Source organism: Schistocerca serialis, chromosome 7 (genome assembly GCF_023864345.2).
Source record: "Schistocerca serialis cubense isolate TAMUIC-IGC-003099 chromosome 7, iqSchSeri2.2, whole genome shotgun sequence".
Taxonomy (NCBI): Eukaryota; Metazoa; Arthropoda; class Insecta; order Orthoptera; family Acrididae; genus Schistocerca; species Schistocerca serialis.
In genome coordinates this window covers 193,482,435-193,497,220 of record NC_064644.1, presented here as the reverse complement: position 1 = coordinate 193,497,220, position 14,786 = coordinate 193,482,435, and the positions used below count along the sequence as shown (strand labels likewise).

General features: G+C 39.9%; 1 protein-coding gene and 1 pseudogene across 1 annotated transcript in view; both read right to left on the bottom strand.

Moving 5' to 3' along the window:
- LOC126412964 (zwei Ig domain protein zig-8-like) overlaps window positions 1–14,786 on the bottom strand; it is a 361,088-nt gene that overhangs the window by 86,217 nt on the left and 260,085 nt on the right. The window lies entirely within an intron of this gene.
- Window positions 6,867–6,984, bottom strand: LOC126413411 (5S ribosomal RNA; annotated as a pseudogene).

Genomic DNA, 14,786 nt, shown 5'->3' with positions numbered 1-14,786 from the left:
AATGCATTCTTTCCCTATTCTCAATAGTTAGGTTCTTATATAGTCTACCCCCTCTTAAGCTAACTTAAATCTACTGAGCTCAGATGCTAAACTAAGGAACGAGGCAATGCAGCAGCACAAAACAATTAATACAAACAGCAATAAAAAAAATGGAAATTTGCAAAGCAAGCTACAGTAAATCTAAATTACCAAGCAATTCAACATTACAACTAATATGAGGCAATGCGCAGCAAACAAGAAAAATAAATCTGGCTTAGCAGAGTAACACAAATTGAAATTCAGTAGCACTATGCCTGGCAACCAACAACAGAAAATGAAATAACTTATACCTAAACATGACAAAGCTCAAGCAGAAAAAATAGTACACTAAAGACAACAATGCAGACAAGGGAAATGTATATTCACATCTTAATGTCTATGTAATTAAAGTGGTGCACCACAAATTATTCTACAAAAGAAATTACCAAGTACTTGAAAAGAAAATTATAGATGCAGTTACTGTTATTAGTCCCTTCTTATTGTTCTCTCCATTCCAAGAGCTCCTTTTTCGAAGAATGTGGATCAGAAAATAATTATTTAATAAATCTGTTGACAGAAAGTGTTCACATTAGCAGATGCATTTAAGTTTATTTTATAAAACCAATGCGGCAACACAGCTGGAAACCAGATATTATACAAAATGAGCAATCTCTTAACTACAAAGACAATAGATGTAAAATGTTTCTAATCATTTCATTAGGCATTTTAGTAAATATCATAAATTACGAGCTCCACAGTATGCTTTCAACAAGGAAATGTCAATAGCGAGGACAATGGCCTCCCCTTTCTTTTTTTCTACCTGTGCTTCTGATGAGGCACTCACTAATGACTTGTTCTCCCGGCATCTGACACAGCTGCGTGCCCACGACGCATTACATGCAGGTGGTCACTTAACTTTCTTACGGAAATATTTACGACAGCATTTTCCGCTACTGTGACAGTCTCATGTACAAAATTTCACAGGTCGAGAATTTGCGTTACAAATGTGTAGAAACAAAACCCTATAAATATAACAGTGTCCAAAAAATTTTCGCTGGCATTGTGATATATTCACGCATTTACACACATTTCATAATTCTTAAAGTACGAATCTTGGTTTCCAACAACCTTTTTCACAAACCAGAGTCCCTAAACACTACTCATTATTCCTTACCTCATTGGTCGACACTTCTTCAATAACAGCTACGTGGCTTAATCAAATGACTCATATAGCATCAGCCTATTAATCATAAACATACCTCAGCAGCATAATACACATCGTCGTTGTAATAATAACATCATAACACCTCAGTCAAATCTCAAAATCGTCGTAGCTTCCTCCAATAATTTCAAAACCTAAAAAGAATTCTCTACTCATTTAAATAGTGTCACCTACCTCAAACGTACTTTAAAAATCATGATCTCATACCAAATACATCATTCAAAGCTCTCATAGTATCACAATGGGTCCAAAAAAAGATGAACAGTTCACACAGTACAGACAAAATACAATTTCATAAGTGTGAAGTAATCCAACTCTGTAATTGCGTAAACATCTGTCACTGACGCAGTAAAAAGAATGTTTGTTTCTCTGTCAAATAATCAGATAGCTGTGTAATTCTGTGTTAGAGAAATATGGTACTGAAGTGTAAAGTTGTATAAGCAAATACCATATTAGCTAGGGCTCCTTGTGCTTGCCAAACACATGGTACACAAAGTAAGCGTGTACCCCCCTGAGGATTAATGTAATTATACCCTCAGGTGTTACAGATTACAGCAATGGAATGAAATGTATCACAGAAAACCTTTGTATCATTGTACACCAAATATCTTTAAATATAAATATTTTAGTACAAAATCAATCACTCAAATACGTGTCCTGTAGCGCTAAATGTGCGTCTTGTTGCAACATAATCTCTGTGGAAGTGTCGTAGTTATCGTCCTCCGAAAGCTAAGTTCTGCAGAAGTCAATGTACTTACCTCATGATAAACAAAAGTGAAATGCTTTGTGTATAGATATCGTAGTTATTACGCTTATTGTTATGATGAAGAAAGTACTGTGCTGTAACGTATTGTTGTGCTACGGAAAACCCTGTCTCATTGTAGCTATACTACAAAAGTTACTAGTAAAACCTGTTTTACTTTCCAGAAGAATTCAGAAAAACTGTGCGGATATAAAACAGATACACCGCAAAAGCAACATTGTAAATTGTCACTCATTAGTAGCGTCGTGATAAAACCGTGTAGTTGTCACATAAACTAACCACTGTGTCGTCTGGTATCTCACAGAAAGTACTTTAAACCCAGAATATATTTTCAAGTAAACCAAAATGTTGCATTAAAATCTCATTAGCAGTACCAGTATGTGTCCTAAGTATGTAAGCCTGATAGTCATTACGTAATCGTGCAACTAACAAGCAAGAATGTACAAATACAACACTGTGTCGTCTGTTCACTATAACAATGCATTCATAATTTCTGTTTAAAAATATTCCCTAGGTTCTAGACTGGATATTTAACTTCAAACATTGTTGCATGTTAACAGTTTCTTAAGTCTGAAAAAGCATACTAGAAATGTGAAGTGAAAAGTTTTATGGCAAAGACAAAGTTAAAAAGTAGATTATCTTTCAATAAACGGTTTTGCATGTGAAATGTGGTGTAAACCTTTACTCTTCCTAGTACCCAAAGTTTCAACTTCAACGCAATTATCATGCGGTATACGTCGTTAAACAATACTGGAATTTTTCTTAAGGTTAGCGTCTATGTCGTTTTTCTCTGAGCCAGCCAGCGCAAGCTGCTGCCTGCGGTGCGAGTCATTGTCTGTCCCTTTGTTGGCGCGCGTCGTTATTGGGATTAGGAGACCTAGCTTCTACAAATTCACCGTGACGAAAGGGCAGGGCCCTCTCGTCACGGCCCTGTTTAAATCCCGCCAGTTCTGATGCAGTTCAGGTCTGTCGTTACGATCACATCGTCTGTCGTCATGTCGGTAGTTCCTGTAGAGTCTTTCTTGTCGGTTAAGTGGTGGAGAATTTCTCCCTGAATCGTAACTGCGCGCTGGACCGTTGCGTCTGGAGGTATTCTGTCTCCATTGATAATAATCGTTTTTGTTCCCATATTGTCTGTTTCTATGGTAATCTCTGTCATATTCATTACTACGGAAATGCGATCTTTCTCTGTAACTAGTATTACTCTGCCAGTGGTTGTCATATGTGTGGTGTCTATTTTGGTCACGATATGTGTTGTGAGAATAGCCTTGTCATGTCCAGTTATTATTTCTTTCATTGCAGAATTGCGACGGATATGACCTGTAATTGTTGTGCTCCTGCGTTCCGCGATTGTCAGTGTCACTTTCCAGTTCTTGTAACAGACCCTGAAAAGCTTCAATGTCATCTTTGCAACGTCCTGCTAAAATAATATGTCGTAAATGTTCAGGTAATTTGATTAAGCAAATGCGGATGAGTTCTGAGGGGCTGTATGGGTTTGACAGGTACTGATTCTTGTGCAACATGTCTTCAAAATATTTCACAAGACTGGAGAATTCAGATTGTTCGAAATGTTTCATCATTATGATGCCATGTTTTACTCGGTCTTGTGTAGCTTGAGACCAATATGCTGAGAGGAAGGCATGGTAAAATTCTCCTTCACTGTGACAATCGTGAATGACCGATCGCATTCTTACAGCTGGTTCATTCTCTAAATAGCCACACATAAATTCTAACCTGTGCTCCAATGACCAGTTGGGAGGAAAACAATGAGAGAATTGATGGAGCCACGCTTGTGGATGAATGTCGTTGCCGGAATTCTTAAATGTTTTGAATTTACGTGTAGTAATGAACAGCTTATAGTCAAAATCATCATGTCGGCGAGTCTCATGTCGGTCATTGTTACGTCGTGTCGGCTGTTCAATCTCAAAATTCGGTGCACATTGCCAATTTCTTTCATAATTTCCGAAATGCGCTGTGTTATTATTTTGTGGCTGTTCCGTATTTCTATGTCCCTCTTCCCGTATTGGGGCGCGAGTGTCCTCTGAAATACGTAATTCTTGTACTACTTGTGCCAACTGATCTTGCACTTCCCGGATTTCTCTTTTGTACTGTGTATTGATTTGATTTTGATTTTGTTTGAATTTTCTAATTTCTACATACTCTTCAGTGTCAGTGAAGGCTACAGGTGTTGTGTCATTCAGATCATCATCTACCTTTGTAGATAAGTTAGTGAACTGATCTGAAAGTTCGGCTACTTTATGCGGTAGTGAAATTATTTTCTCTGTATGTTTTTCTGAACCAAGTTTCAGAGTATCTACCGTGTCCTTTAAGTTTTCCTGAGTTTTTGCAAGTTGCGTAACCGAATCGGTAGATGCAACTGAGTCAATTTTAGCTTGCAAGGTGTCGTGATTTTCATGAACAATGGTTTGCAGTTCTTTTATGGCTGCTTCGTGATTCTGTAATACATTTTCATGCCGCAAAAAAATGGGTTGAAAATGCTCACAAATTTGTGTTTTTATGACATTACAGACTTTTTGACATTTCGATTCAATGTTATGTAACTCACTAGTTAAATCTTCACGTGTTTGTTCAAGTGTGGTGTCTAACTTTTGAAGATTTTGTCCCATTGCGTCTAACTGTTGCTGTGATTGTCTCTGGTGTTGTTCCATTGTGTCTAACTTTTGAAGATTTTGTTCCACTGTGTCTAACTTTTGCTGTGTTTGTCTCTGATTTTGTTCCATTGTGTCTAACTTTTCAAGCTTTTGTCCCATTTGTTGCATTAATTGTAATAACAATGCACTGGTGTCTGAAACACGTTCCTCAGTGCTTTTCGGCAGTGAATTTGCACCGGCAACATTCACATTTTGACAAGCGGAAAATGTGTCTTGACTCATTTGAGAAAACGGTGAGGACGCAAAACCTGAATCTACAGTATTTGCAAAATTGTGTCCTGTCATTTCGGATTCCTGAGGCGAGCTGTTGCCGACCGATCGATCGATAATGCTTCCCTCTTCACTAATTGTTTCACTGTCCACGCCATTGTTTGCCGCCCGCTCCATTTCCCTATGCACAATTACCAAATTACTACTTTGAACATCAGTTAATTCATTACTCGGTGGCGCTAACACACTGCTTTCATTTTCACTGTCATTTCTCAGTTTACTTTGGAGCCTAGTATTACGTTTTTCACACGCCATTATTGTCACAGTATTTCACACGACAACACAGAAAAACACAATTTGAAGATCAAAAATAAGAGAACACATTAACATAGCACTGAAAATAATATCTAGTTAATTGCAGCTGCGAAATACTTGGTGCAAATCTACATGCATGCCACAACTGTTTTACTGTACAACAATGAAAGGCTGCAACTACAAAGGAGATTCTCTCTTCAATTACGCGCTAGCAATAAACAATAGCTACACTAATTACACAAACTACAAGAAAAAAATCAGAAGATTCCAGTGAGGTATCCTTGGCTAAGGGTCGACGTATGAAACGTCCCCTTTGTAAAACAATTATACACGACTGTGCTTAAACTGACACACAATATTTTGTTAGCGCAACGCAATCTGACTTTCAATAATCCCTACAAAAGAATGGGCCCTGACTAACATTAAACTATACCTTTCACAAATCACTTACCTCACAAAAATCTTCGCTACTCAAGCTACTGCAATACAGCGAGCGCCACTACTGCCAGCTAAATAAAAGATTCAAACTACTGAAGGCACTAACTACTGATAGGGATAGTTAGCAAATGAAAGATATTAATAGAGAACAAACAATGTATTTACCTTGATATCATCATATATAAATATAGCAGTTCATGACAAATTTCAAAACTCCGCCATCTCTCTCCCCACATCCACCACTGCTGGCGGCTCACCTCCAACTGCGCAACGCTACGCGCTGTTCACATCCAGCTGCCGCTGCCCAACACTACAATGGCAGACAACAATGCAAACTAGCCACAGACTGCACACAGCACAGCCAGTGATTTTCAGAGCGCTACGTGGCGTTACCAATATAAGAACCTAAACAGCCTACTTACAAACTAACTCCGACATTTCAGGGAATTTGATGTAACAAAGTGTCATATCGCTTACATTCGTTCTTAGGACTTACGTCGAACATATGTATGCAAGTTGTGATACGTAGTGCATAGAACTGCTGTGTTTTCCACGCTGGTATATGAACCATCGTTTGTCTCATTACAACTTCTTTCGGTCAAGAACACGCACAGTAACACTAATGGGATCCCTAAAACAATAAAAACGATTAAAGATGCAAAGCGGCAGATCTAGTGTGCTCCAAACAGGTTTCTGCCATCCACTAACAAGAATACTATAGGTTGTTACATAATCGCGAAAACGTTTTCGTGTAATGTCTTGATATTTGTAAATTTCTACGCAGGTCTGAAGATGGTCATTACGGACAGAAATTAGTAACCTGATGACTAATAAATGTTGTGATTCAAGCGTGGAATTATAATAAAGCAAGAACAATAATTTTAGTACACGATCATTTATTCGACGATTTCCACATTTATTCGAGTAAAAGCGCCACTAGCTTTTTGTTCAGAAATGGCCCCAGAAATTACTTAAGCAGCCTTGTCAACATCAACCCAATTCATGGTTAAAGACGAAGTAGCACTCCGTCTTCAGGCCACAAGCGGCCTATCGGGACCATCCGACCGCCACCGCCGTGTCATCCTCAGCTGAGGATGTGGATAGGAGGGGCATGTGGTCAGCACACCGTTCTCCCGGTCGTTATGACGGTTTTCTGTGACTGGAGCCGCTACTCTCCGGTCGAGTAGCTCCTCAATTGGAAGCTTGAGGCTGAGTGCACCCCAAAAACTGGCAACAGCGCATGGCCGCCCGGTAGGTCACCCATGCAAGTGCCGGGCACGCCCAACAGCGCTTAACTTCGGTGATCTGACGGGAACCGGTGTATCCACTGTTGCAAGGCCGTTGCCTAAAGACGAAGTACCGTATCCACAACTGTGGGTACGCCCCCGGTAGCTGAGTGGTCAGCGCGACAGACTGTCAATCCAAAGGGCCCGGGTTCGATTCCCGGCTGGGTCGGAGATTTTCTCCGCTCAGGGACTGGGTGTTGTGTTGTCCTACCCATCATCATTTCATCCCCATCGACGCGCAAGTCACCGAAGTGGCGTCAAATCGAAAGACTTGCACCAGGCGAACGGTCTACCCGACGGGAGGCCCTCGTCACACGACATTTCATTTCAACAACTGTGGAACGTCCGTAGTGAATCTTGATGCCTCTAGCCTTCCTCTGTATGATTTAAGAATTTTTTCGCTGTTTTTATAGAACAACATCGCAATTAACTGAATTACAACACTTTTCTAGTAGCGTGTAGCTCTAAGTTTCGTCGTGGTGATGTCGTTGATGCGTTGCGGAATGCATTCTCCAGGATATCGATAGTATTGGTATGCCAGCTTCACCCACTCCCCACCAGCTCTCGCCCACATGCCAGGGATATTGCGCTGCTGTAGCTGGTCATCAGCCATTTATTTATCACTAGATATCGTCCTCAATGTGCTCGACAGGACTGAGGTTACGTTACTTGTGGGATGTCAGGAGAGAAATAGATTTGACAGCAGTGTAGCATTCACAAGTATGACAATGTCCTTGAAGTGGTTGTCAAGCTCCAGAAATTGGCAGAGGTGTTTATCTTCAAATTATCCAAGATTAGATTTCCATATCATTCGCTGCTGGCTAACATTTCAGTGTTTTAGAGAGTGTTTCTGAAGCAGTACTATATTTTTAAGACTAGTATACACTACCAGATTAGATGCCTCTGGACACCCATTAATGGACCGTAAAGAGGTGAGTGTCTAACCCTCGCTTCTACGACGGCTCCAACTCTGAACACTTTCAATGCGGTGTCTGAAGGTCTGTGGATGAATGAAAGCCTATTTTTCCTCGTGAACCGGAACCAGAGAAGACAGTAATGTTCGACGCTGGGATCTAGACCGAAGACGACGTTATAATTCATCTCAAAGATACTCCATCTGGTTCAGGTCTGGACTCTGGGCAAGCCAGCCAATTTCAGGAATGTTATTGTCTACAACCCATTGCGTCACGGGATGCTCCTGAATGAGAGGTTGTATTGTCTTGCTGATACAGTCATCGTCTCCGGACTGTTTCTCAACTTTACACAGTACACTAGGCTGTAAAATGTGTTCATATACTTCCGCGTTTTGTGTTTTCAGAAGTCTAGTAAGCGAACAAGTCTAACTATGAAAAAAACCTCGTACCGCAACAATTCCACCGTACTTTACTGTTTGCACTAAACATAATGGAAGCCTACGTTCTTCAGGTATTCCCCAAATCCAAACCGTTCCATCAAATTCTCAAAAGGTACAGGGTGACACATGGGAGACGGACGGTTTTTAATGAAACAATACTCAGCCATCTTTAAAATTAATGCATGTTTATTTACACAAAATCAAAGCTCATTATTTGCCATTTTAGTTAACAAAGTTATTTGTGATAAATATTGTCATCAAGGTGATGTCCATCATTTCGAATGCAGGACTGAAGTCTCTTCTCAAAATCCTTCACCACACGGACTAAAATCTCTGCAGGGATGGCAGCAATTTCTTGAATGATTGCATTCTTCAACTCGTCCAAATTTCGTAGTTTGTGGTTATAGACACAGTTCGTAAGGTACCCCCACAGAAAAAAGTCACATACTGACAAGTCAGAAGACATGGGAGGCCAAGGAACATTACCAAAACGTGAGATAATCCGGCCAGGAAACATGCGTCTAAGAACTGTCATTGAAGTGTTTGCAGTGTGCAATGTTGCCCCATGCTGCTGGAACCAAACGCATTTTAAAGGGATTCGTCGTCTTCTTAGTTCTGGTTTCAAGAATGTTTCAAGCATACGAATGTAACAACCGAATTAACAGTAACTGTGGTCCCATTCTCTTCATAAAAATAAGGCCCAATAATGCCAACAGAGCCAAGAGCACGCCAGACTGTTACTTTTCCTGAGTATAGAGGACGCTGGTGGATAAGGTGTGGATGCCCTGGAGCCCAGTAACGTAGGTTTTGCTTATTCACGGTCCCGTTTAAATAAAAATGAGCTTCATCGCTCATCAATAAAATTTCATTTTCATTCGATCCCAAAATCACTTGCATTCTGTAAGCGAAGTCTTCTCGTACAGCAAAATCAGTTTCCTTAAGTTGCTGGAAAATGAGCATGTGGTGTGGATGGAATTTTAATTCTTTATGCAAAATTCGTCTAACCGATTCACGATTGATTCGTAACTCACTAGCATGACGTCTGGCTGACCGTCCTGGCCTTCTGACAGCCGTTTGCCTTATCCTTTCTACATTTTCTGGTGTCGTTACGCTGCATGTCGGACCGGGATGTTTCTTATCCAGTATGTTTCCAGTTGATCTGAAGTTTTCCACCCAACTGAGGATTGTGTTACGGCTCGGAACAGCTCAATGTCGACCGACATTAAACCGCGCACGAAAAAATCGCTGCATAGCAATAACAGATTCACCATTTTGCACGAAACTGTCATAGACAAACACTCGACGTTGCAAGTCCCACTGCTCCATAGTGACTGAGTAAATGAAATGGCGCCTTGTGTAGATCAGAACTATCCCCACCACGACCACCTCCCACCACCTCGCCCTGAGTACTACTAAGTTCAAGAACGTCCGTCTCCCGTGTGTCACCCTGTATAATGCGATTCATGACTCTAAATCACTATAGTCTCCAGTCAACGACCGTCCAGTGAAGTCTCTTTTAACACCGTCGTTTAGCACTGACTACAGTAGTGCGAGTCTCACGAGGTGCTGCTCGACCACTGCACGTAATCCTCTTCAGCTCCCTCACAGTCACTCAGGCAGACTGCCGGTAGCACTTTGCACCACGCGAGTGATTCCTTCCTGCGATTTCATGGGATTTTTTACAACCAGCCTCCGCAACTCGCGATGGTCCCTGTCCGTCAGTACATGAGATCTGCCGGTTATGGTTTACCTATGGATTTTCCCTCGCGTTTCCACTCCCCAACCACGGCATCAACAGTCGTCTACGCAGCTTTACAAGGGTTTTATGTCACTGATGGATTTTTTGCTGAGGCGAAATCGAAAAACTAGTCCAGATTCGCCGTGACTGACTTCTCCTGACTGCCTGACTCTGCTATTGGTACTGATTCTCTACTGACAGCACAATACCTTCGTTTTATGCTGGCGAGTCGCTTTCCCTGACATCTACTGGTGAATTTCGAATTATGTAGAAGTGTCTGGATGCTTTTGATGAGGTGGTGTACGGAGAATGACCCCCACCCCCCCCCCCCCATCCGTCCCCCACCCCTCCCTCAACAAAGACTTTCATTGCTGTAGTCAATTGCGTGACAGGAATAACGCCAGATATATATGGCGAGTACGGCTCTCGTGCCATCCAGTGGTCAGATCCGTATTACATAGGAGTGTCTGAACAGATTTGATTAGATAGTGTATGAACTGAAGCGTGCGGTTAATAGAGGTCACGTGCATGGCATTGACTTCTAAACTCTATTACAAGGAAGCGGTTGTGCGCAGCATGTTGCTCACTAATTGTTGTTGTTGTTCAGCTCCGAATTAGTGGGTGACTGGATCCAATGTGACGCACCTCTTGATAGTTATGAGACTAATCCTGCACAACATAGTTCGTGAACAAGGCTAGGCAACACTAAATTACCATTGGATACTTGCCACAACATTTGCGCTTTGCAGCCATAGTTTTCGATCTGTAGATGACTGTTCAGTACGCTGAAGCCAGAGAACTGAATAAAAATAATAGTACTTGATCCAGTGTTTGTCACAAAAAAATGACAGTGAAATACGTCCGCTACGAAAAACCTTGAGAAAGGTTTAAATAGTTCTAAGTTCTATGGGAATGATGACTTCAGACGCTGAGTCCCATAGTGCTCAGAGCCATTTGAACCATTTGATTTGAAAGAATGTCCTCTAACAAGAATAGATCTTAAAATCAGCGTCAGTTTCCTCAAGAAATTCATTCGTCGAAAAAATAACAGCCTGGAATATTTTAGTGTAGCGTAATGATACAACTGCGTGTGTTATATACAGTTATTATAGCCCAGCGATTATTGTTAAAACTAACTACACTGATGGGCAAAAACTCTCTGACCACTTGGAACGCAATACAGCTGGGATTCTGCATGGAATTCATTCGACAACTCCTTGATAGGTTTCCGGTGGTGTGTACCACCAAATGCTCACGCAAAGCCATGCAATTCAAGGAAATTATGGACCATTGGTTTGTGGGCTCGGAGCTGGCATCCGATACCGTCTCACAAGAGAACTCTCCAATCCGACATGTCGAAACCTGCCATTCAATTTGTCATACAGGAAGAAAACACCGAAAGAAACACAATGTCAAAATCTTAGCTGCTGACAAGCATTGTAAATATTTTTTTAATGTTGAATATTGCCAAAATCGTAGCTAACACGCCACAACGCGACAGTAATTTGTAAAAGGAATGTCAGATTCCTTTGATAGTTTCTCTGACACAGTTTTCACCGTTGTTCACAGTTGCTATTTGCAACTCATGCATAGAAATAATAATTTTCAGTTGCCATTTTGGTATGGATAAGTCTTAACAATGGTGATAAAACCTAATGATGGTAATTTTTTGTGTGTTTCCCTCGTGTATGCTTGCTGACAGCATCTGTATTTGTGCAGGTTCCAGAGTTTCACAGTAATGTGGAATACAATTAATGTTTTCAACCCTGCAAAGACAAAGTATGAAGAACATGGTATGCAATCGAAATCACCTCTTTCCCCTGAAGACATTTCTTTGACATTCATTCGAATGATGCTGACATTTCGTTAGAAGCTATAGAAGAAACGCGCAATAATTCTGACAGTTCCGCGAATTGTGGTTTGAACACTGATCCTTACGCTAAATAATACTCAGAACTATAATACAGTATGATCCCATCCAGAGAAAACATGTACAGTATTAGCTTTCAGTGACAGATGAAGACTGTAAATTTTTGGTTAAACGAAGGCCAGAGAAAATACTTAAAGTTAAGCAGTGCCCAAGCCCAGTTTCGTTTCATAAAATCTGAACGTCAGTTGCGTAAATGGAGGTAATATATACACACAGTACGAAATATGCGGCAAAATGAAACTCACAAAAGTGTGAAAATAAAACTATTCGAAAGATTTAGACTTGCTCTTGAGAGTCACTCCAGCATTACCGAGGCAGATCTACGAGGCTGGGTCCTCTGCACTGTGAGACGAACATTACTGATTTCCATGCTTCTTCAGCATGGTTAACAGGGTTAGGGAAATTACACAGAAAAGTAAGTCGCAAAACTACGAAGTTTACTTCAAGCAACAGCGTGTAGGTCATGTCATTAACAGGTAATACTCTAGAGAAATTTATAGATTATGTAAAGACAAAGCTTCTTGTTAAGCCTAAAATGCTGTGTACAGAACATCAGTTAGGTTTAATGCAAGAACTGTGTTCAAATTGCACTTTGTCATTGCGAGTGAACAAACATGAAGCACAAGTGAGCTTTATATGTATCTTCAGCAAGATAAACTAGGACCAAAAATTTTGAAAAGGACTGTTTAGTTGCAAAATTTTTGTAATCGGCGAAGCAAAATATGGAAAAAAGAGAGAATAATTTTCAACACCACGCCCAAAACTTTTTTTTACCATTTGCGGAAAATTCTTTATTGTTTTTGTTGGATTCTTGACCTAAACATATCGACACCTTGTCTTTAGAAGAACGACGAAAAGAATATAATTCGGATAGCATCCGGAGATAATATTGTGATTCAGCCTCTTGATAATAAAATTTTTCAACAGTGTAAAGAATTCTTGTCATATTTTTCCGTTTTCTGTCATCCCTTTGTTGCTTCGAAATTCATGGAGATATGTTCCGCTTTTTCAGCTACATGAAATGCAATTTGTTTTTTGCCACCCATGTTTCGTTTCTTTTATGAAGCATCTTCACTGGCCTGTAATACACATATAAAATAAGTGCATAATGTAGTACTTATAAATACGTTCCCATTTTACGTTTTCAAATATGTCTCTTGTTTTTCTTATTAGAAAGAAGTTTTGCAGGTAATTTTTCATGATGTTAAATTATCGTTTGGTATTACGATTTCCGATGTTGCTAGTTCATGTGTATGGTCGTGTATGTTGTGTGTATGTTTTGAGATAATTCATTTGTTTTGCGTGTGTTTTTGTGTGTCTGTGTGTTTGTTTGTGTTTGTATGTTTGTGTGTGTGTGTGTGTGTGTGTGTGTGTGTGTGTGTATTTGTGTGTGTTTCATTTCTTATGAAAGTGCTTTTTTACTTTTCTAAATGAGTAAATGTGTTATCCTTTCTGTCGGTGGATAGTGTTGTGTCTAGGTAGGGATGGAGAAGGGGGACGGGAGATTAATTAATTATTTATTCTAGTTGTGTTTTACATTTCTGTTTGGTGTTGTTTTAATGGCTAGCATGATCAGTGAGTTATTACTGATGTCGATTTGATCATTACTTACTTTCTTTTTCATTGTAAGATCTCTTTGTAGATGAAAGTTTTCCTGTATAGTCGACAGCTTTTTTGTTGTAATTGATCACTCTAATAATCTTCAAGTCTTTTCCATGTTGGATGTTTCATGTCCACGTTTTATAAGTTTTTCAGCCAGTGACTATGTTCATACTTCCAGCTTCTTGTACATTCTTTATAACTAGTTTCAAAATTCCTGCGAGTCATCCTCAGATGCACTGATTCACATTCTGAGCATTCTAACTGGTATATACATGTTCCTCGGTATTTACCTGGTTCGGCTATTCTTGTTTGTAGATGTGAGTGGAGTGTGTTTCTTGATCAAAATGTTCAAATGCGTGTGAATTCCTAAGGGACCAAACTTCCGAGGTCACCGGTCCCTAGACTTACGCACTACTTACACACTACTTAAACTAACTTATGCTAAGAACAACACACAAACCCATGCCCGAGGGAGGACTTGAGACAACGGCAGGAGGAGCCGCGCAATCCATGATGTGGCACCTCTAACCGCGTGGCTGTTCCTTCATCTGTAAGCAATGTGTAATCCTTGATTCTTTAGTAATCTATTCTGTGTGCTGATCTGTTTTTGTTAAAGTGTACCATTTATTTCTATTAGTCATGTCCAAAGTGTTACTGTTTTCTGTTTCTGTGTATACTGCAGTGTCTGTGGGGTTTTGTGGTATTTGTGTCATCTGTTTATTTTCATTTTTCTTTAGCTCTGTTTCTATATATTGATTGAGTCTTTGTACTGTGTGGGTGTCGTAATTATTGTTTGCGGCTACAAGTTCTGCTCTTTGTAATTCTGTTTATAGCTTTCTTAACTGAGTGAAATGCTATTTAATCTGTGTAACATGTGTTTAGAGTCACAACTTTTTTATTTTGTGGTTGGATGTAGCATGTACAACTATCTGTAGCTATTGAATTTCTGAAGATATCAGATGTATGCTTACTGCTGTCTCTTTTTACTGTTATATCCAAGAAATGTATTTGCTTATGTGTTTCTTTTTCCATGGTGAACTGAATATTTTTCTGTATACTACTCATGTCTGTATGCATTTTAACTTTTCAAATTGGAAGTAATTTTGGGATGTGTCTGCTTTAAGGATTTTTGTTATTTCATTAATATTGTCTGCAGGTAGTTTGTTCTATGTGAGTAAGTTTTCTTCAATTAGTTTTATTGTGTTTATGATGGGCATCGAGATGTACATGTTCTCTAT